This window comes from Marmota marmota, unplaced genomic scaffold, assembly GCF_001458135.2.
Source record: "Marmota marmota marmota unplaced genomic scaffold, marMar, whole genome shotgun sequence".
NCBI classification, from domain to species: Eukaryota; Metazoa; Chordata; class Mammalia; order Rodentia; family Sciuridae; genus Marmota; species Marmota marmota.
In genome coordinates, this window is record NW_026000108.1 from 48,135,463 (window position 1) to 48,142,936 (window position 7,474).

The following is a 7,474-nucleotide window of genomic DNA, read 5'->3' on the forward strand; positions in this document are numbered from 1 at the left end:
TACACCCATAAGACAACAATAAAAAAAATCCATAAGTAAATAGCTGAAAGATAAGTAGAGCAGAGGGAACAGAGGAAGGAAGGACAGGGGGGAAAGGTGAAATACTAGGGACTGAATTAGAACAAGTTATAATCCCTTTTATAATTATGTCAAAATTAATCCTAATGTTATGTATAACTAAATACAACAAATAAAAATAAATAAAAACCAAAAGAACTATTATAGAAATTAAACATGGCTGTAAATTTTTCACTTTATCAATAACTCTCCAGGTTGAATATACTTGGTAGTTGTCAGAAAACTCACCTTGGCTTCTCTATCTGTGTACTAAAAATCCATGATGTAGAAGTGATAAGTAGTGGGCTCAGAGATTGCCCCCTTCTCCACAACTAAGATAACAAATCAAAACCAATTTGCTTCCTCAGGAGAATATTAAAGATTGGTAACATTTTTAACAACCTGAAACATATAATGATGGTGATACTCTGTGGTATCCCACTTAATTCACCACCCTCTTTCCCATAAAAACCTGACAGATCCTTGAAGATGATTAGAAACAACCGCACATACACACAAATTTTCATTGTTTCCTAATTAAAGCAGCTCTGCCAGGTTTTCTGTGATGAAGCACCCTACCATAGCTTAAGTTCAATAAAATGCATTTATTAATCTGAAAATTGCATTATTATTCAGGAAAGTGAATAATAAGCAGTTCATAATATACCTATTGGAAACCATTTATATTTGCAATAATGCTATAGTGCTAGGTTAACTTGACACTGATTTCTGCTATATTCAAAAAATAATTGTTATCTCAGCACCCTGTAGACCATTACCTGTACCATATCTATGTCCTCATGTCAATAAGGCCAGATAATCATAAATGGCAATAGTCTGGACACCTTAGTATTTCAAATACAGTACACATAGTGTAAAATAGTTCCTAAGAAGTTTAAAGATTCCACTCTATCAATGAAGGCTGTATGGGATTATTTAGTCTGGGATAACAGAGATATTTCCCCAAATATAAAGGGCAAATTATTGTATCTCATTCCTTTTACCACTAGAAAGTAGTCACCATGTCTGTCAAGCCTCATTGAGTACTGGAGGCCACAGTTAGGATGAAAAATTTGAACCATATACCTACCAGGTGACAAAAAAGATGGGTGGGGCAAATGTAAGGTATAAGATGGCTTAGAGCATCATCTTATTTCTCCCCCAGTTTCACTGGATTCTATCTTTCTGATCTGACTTAAGATGACATGGATGGGGTGTCCCTCATGAATTTTTGAGAAAAATATATTTTAGTAGATGCGTCTAGGAACAATGGTGCTCATAATTTTTAAAAAGTGGATTGTAACTCATGCAGTCCCCGTAGAAATACCCCAAAAGATCAATTATGGAAATTTCTCCCAGCAGGGAAGAACTTTGCATGGTGTACATCATTACCCACTTGCAAAAGGAGAAGCAATTCAAAACAATAATGTATGTAATTTATCTAAAAGTATTGTCATATTTTTTTCCAATCTCAGAACAATTGTTTGAGGTTTCAAAATGTCTGCAGGTTTGCTGTTGTAGAGGATGGAAAACAAGGCGAAACTTAATGAAACCAAATCAAATGCCTATAATTTTAGAATTCATAACTTCACATATCAGATTCTGGTAATCTAAACTCCTTTATTCCCATATTTTCAAGTCACTTAGACATAGGTGTCCTACTTCAACTTTGACCTATAAAAAATAAAATATTTTTCTTAAGTTTATATCAATAATCAGATTGTTCATTTTTCCCCCAAAGGCATTAGTATTTTACACATTGCAAAGATTAAAAGATTCACAATATATTCTTTGCTTTATATCTATATTTGTCATATTTATTATAATATGATTATTTTATGTCAATGGTCCTTCATCCTCAATGATCACCAGTAAATCGTTTTTCTTCCCCAAGTCTGGCCCCGTCATTGCTGAGGTTAGAACTTATATCCTCATGTATGCTAGGCAAGTGTTCACCTGCTGAACTTCACATATAGCTCATATTCATAAAAACATATTGTACTATAATTCTGCCTTAGAAATGGAAAACAATTATTTGATAAATCTAAAAAATAAAAAATAGTCATAATTTCAGTTATTCAGCATCAAAATGATTATTTTTTTTTCTAATTCTTTCTGATTAACATTAACATTATGGAAAGTGGTTTTCTTTCTTTTTTTTTTTTTTGTACCAGGAATTGAATCCAAAAATGCAAGAGGGGGAATTAAACTTGTTCAGAAAAGAAGTGCAAAATTAAAGACTGACACTGATACAGCAAGCAGGAGTAGGGAAGCTATACTGCCCAGACTGTGGAGGACACTAACATCTGAAGAAAATAGGTTTTATGCCTGAAAATTAGTTTGCTTTTCCTTCTGTAGGACTTTAATGCAGGGGTTCATATTAATCACATCAGCACATGGACTGAGTTTGTGTTTTGTTGTTAAGTCTACTCCTATTCTGAGTGCATTTCAGCCATCAGACATATAAAGAAACATGTCTATTAAGTAGAGGGTGGTTTACCAGAGCATGCCTATTTATTAAAATGCTCGTGTTTCTGTTTCTGCTGTGTCTCATACAAGATATCTTTGCAAGCTCTAGTTCCTCAACTGTCTCTCTTTCTTAGCATTTGTCTTTCAAAGATTCCTTGATCAGTTGAGTACAAGGGCTGAGGCTATGGCTCTGTCTTTGTTTTAAAGTATCAGTCTTCTGCTATCACCGTTCCCACAGTCTGGGCAGTATAGCTTCCCTACTCCTGCTTGCTGTAGCAGTGTCAGTCTTTAATTTTGCACTTCTTTTCTGAACAAGTTTACCTTCCCCCTCTTGCATTTTTGGATTCAATTCCTGGTACAAAAAAAAAAAAAAGAAAGAAAACCACTTTCCATAATGTTAATGTTAATCAGAAAGAATTAGAAAAAAAAATAATCATTTTGATGCTGAATAACTGAAATTATGACTATTTTTTATTTTTTAGATTTATCAAATAATTGTTTTCCATTTCTAAGGCAGAATTATAGTACAATATGTTTTTATGAATATGAGCTATATGTGAAGTTCAGCAGGTGAACACTTGCCTAGCATACATGAGGATATAAGTTCTAACCTCAGCAATGACGGGGCCAGACTTGGGGAAGAAAAACATGCAAATATAAAATAAGAATAAAATTGAAATAAAATTGCTGACAACAGAAACATATTAACTTATATGTTTATTAATTGAATGGTGGCTATGGTAGGGATAATTGTATAAGAATATGTTGTTGCTGAGAAAGGGAGTTTGGATTTGATTGGAAGATGGAGCAACAGTAGACAATGCTAATAAGAGGCTGTGGCTTTGCAGTTGATGACTGAGAGGAGATAAAATCAGTCATAGGAAATTATTTTTAAAATAAATATAATAACAGGATTAGGAAAAGTTCATCCATATAGAGACTAAATTAACTCTGAACGATGCTAGGAATGTGCCTGAGGAATAACAGCAAAGCAGGTCTGTGAATCATCAGTGCAAGAAGGCAAGAATCTCAAAACAAGATATCTTAATTAGTATGACTTTGAGAAGCTGCTAGAGTGAATAATTTGCAGTCAGATTATTGGCTCTTTCTATTGTGATTTGTGGCTGCATAAATACATGGAATGTCAAATCACAACTTGATTTGCCTTGAGTTATAAATCTCAAACACTAATAGGGACATCAACAGCTATATTGTTCATAATAAGGACAAGGGAGACCTCATCAACATAAAAACTAAACTGATGGATAAATTCATGTTACAAAAGAAAAATAAGAAAACTCTCTTCAGATACTTGCCATAATGCTTTATAAAGGATATCATGGGATACAATGATGAGAACAGCTATAAAAAATGTTTCATCACAAATAATAATTCCCATGGAACAAGGATCTTATATTTGGTAAAATCTTCCCCCCACCAAAAAAAAATCTTCTGTAACTTAATGGATGAAGATTTGAATTCCATTCTGTGAGAGATGTTATGAAATTATCAAAGAATGATTCAAAAAGACAGCTGTAGTAGGTGGTATCTAAGACTTCTTGTAACCCCAATAATAGATTTTACTAAATATTGTTTAATATATAATTTGCATATTAGTAAAATTATCCATAAAATAACTCATTTCCATTTACCTTCAATTCAAAAGAGAATTTAATTATTTCTTATAATTATTTTTTATCTCAAAATAAAATGATTTTTATGAAAAATAGTTAAAATATTTTTGGAGTTTAGAAAATCAATTTCTCTGTCCTCTTAAATAACATGGGAGAAATCAGTTGGTCTTTAAAAAATTATAAATGTTTAAATTGAATTTATTTAAATTTAACAGGACTTTAATAACAAATAATCCTTAGAATGATGTACAGAAAGATAAAGATTTTATGTGCAGTGAATATTTTTAAATCTATAAAATTATATGATGCTATAAAAAGGAAAAATAATGTGATAACCAACTATTAAATTCAAGGTCACAATTTTCTGAGAAGGATAATGCATTAGTATTCATTTTCCTTTTGAAACTTTAAAATGCATTATGTATTACAAATTCACTGCTAGAAAATAATTTCAGCAAAATATATATAATACCAAATCTCTCTTGAATGAATTAGATCATCTACATTTAGACACATGCATGATGCCTTTTTAAATACACCACTAGTGAAATTACTTCTGAGCATTATTATACATACTTTGAACGTATTTTCAAATGATTTATCAATTTAGATTTTCTAAAAAATGCAAAAAATTGCAATACAAATGGATTTTAAAATATTGAATAAAACTGCTTATGTTGATATTTTTCCAATGTCAACTTTGCATATATATTATATTTTTTCTTATGAATATACTTCATATTTACATGTGCACCATATTAAAATGAGGAAGTCATTCTTAGGAAACATAGTCAAAAATTGAGATGGAATGTTCTTTGCAAATGAAACATAACTTGTATAAAATACTTATTTAAAGTGAAGGCAATTTTATTGTAAGAATGAAGTTTAAGATTGCTTAGCTAGCAGTGGGTTTATTAAAAGTTTGTATGCTATCAGTAAATGGAATGTTTTCTTTTAAAAAGTTGTTTTTATGTTTATCTATTTTACTGATAATCATTTCAGAAATAGGCTCCAAAATATAAGTGTAAGTTATTTGAATAACTGTTATATGTTTAGTACACTAATTTTTTTTAATCTTATGTAAAAGTACATTATCATGATGGTCTTAAAGTCCTGAAATTTTGTAATAATTCTTTTAAATAGCAGTGAAACACAGCAGAAATATCATGGAGACTAATCTTACAATTGATGGAAGAGTATCATATTGTACATCAAGAAAATACTTCATACAAATTTCTGTGAATTTTACTCAAGACTATATGTTATAATCTTTAAATTAAATTTAATATGCTCTAAAACATACATAAAAGACAAAAGTTATTTTAACAAAGATGTAGGGAAAAGTGAACTGTGATATACAGTTGGTAGAAATGTTAATAGATATGGACTTATTGAAAACATATTTTTGAAGTATTTTCAAAAATTAAATATAGAGCTACTATATAATTTAGCAATGTCTCTTCTTGATGTATATCAAAAGAAAATTATGTCTATAAACAGGACACACCACCAAAATGGCAGAATAGAAGCAATAGTGTTTACTCTTCCACCTCAAAAAAACCAGTTACCAAATTACAAATATCCAGTGGCAAAATTAACACCTAGAATACAGAGACTCTCCAGCTGCAGAGCACTGGCAATATATAAGTAGACATTAAGCAAAATGCATAGTTATAACCATGATCAAACCACCTAGGTGATGGATCCATATGGAGAAGTCTCTCTCATCCTACCAATATTATAGCTTCAAGAATGGAAGAACTTTAGTCAGTGTATGTGGCATGTTTTACCAAAGTCTTGAGTTTCTTAGCAGGAAATATGTACATACCAGTTTTGTGGAAGCACTGACAATATGTGTAGGGATAAAGTTTCAGAAGCTGGTTAATGAAAAAAAAAATGGGTGTGGGACTAGTTACTTCTGGAAAAAAAAAATTATCTGATGACTTTCCATTTTGGTCAGGAGAAATGCCAAATCTGAGAGACTTTATAACAAGAAGCCATGATGCAGGATGACTCAGCTCTTCTTCTGGAAGGGGATTCTAGGTTGGCCTGCCAACAGTCTGGGTGCTCCCTTAGGTCCTACTCTAGGACCATTTAACTTGGAAATTTTGCCAAATTCACCATTTTTTTTTTTTTTTGGTCATACATATTGTAAATCTCAGCTTAGGCCACCATCTAGTGTCAAAAGGAAGAAATAACCCTAGGAAGCAATGACTCCAGGTTAAGAAAATCTTGTAATCTGCAGTGAACCCTGAGCTCACCAAAGGGAATGAATAAAACATCAGTGATTAATTCTCATCATGTCGAGAGGGGAGGTTTAGAGACCAATAATTCAAAGCTGTTTCAAAAACACTAGGTAATCTATAGAGAACTAGAAAAGCAATTCAAAACTGTGTCAGAAAAATGGAGTGTGGAACAGATATAATTAAAAAAAATCAAACAGAAAATCTTGAGCTGAAAACTGCAATGAATAAAATTAGAAGTGAAGTGGAGAGCCTCAAAAGCATATTAGATCAAGTAAAAAAAATAATTAATGAAACTTGAAGATACCCTAGTTGAAAATACAAGTCCAGAAGAGAAAAGAGGGAAGAAAAATGAATATACTTTTAGAACATATAGTGAAATATTAAAATAATAACTTTAAGAATGATTGCAGTTTAAGAGGTAATTTAAAATTACAAAGCAATTTAAAAGTCTATTAAATTAAATAACAGCCAAAATTTTTCTAAACCTGAAGAAAAATGTAAATATACATATAAAGGAATGTCAGATATTGACACATTACAATCAAATTCTCAAACTTAAAGGACAAAGAGAAGTTTGTACAAGTGTGGTGAGCCGCTTCTGCCGTTTCTGCAGACTATGGTCGCCATTACAAGATGGCGCTGGCTCCGCTGTGGTCTGTGACAAACAACTCCTTATTTGGGAGAGTTGGCACATGATTTTTCACCACCCTATGAGAAAGCTCCACGTGGCAGCTTTGCATTGGGGCTTGAGATGCTTTATTAAGGCTGGGAGGGGCATCCGAGGGGGAGAAGAAGAAATATCAAGGGCCTGAATAAACTGCTGAAAGAAGATTCCTGAGTTGCGTCTTCCTTGTGGGCAAGGGGTCGTGACAAGTGGTGCCGAAACCCGGGAACCAGAACTTTCAGCAGTCAGGGGTGGTGCACCGGTTAGTCCCAGGTAAGTGGGATCCGCGACCAAAGCGGGGTTAGTCCCAAGTAAGTGGGATCCGCGACCAAAGCAGAGCAGGTCCTCTGTAAAGAAAAAGAGAGCATTACATTTTATTGCAGCTGCATTGTGTACTTTCGCTT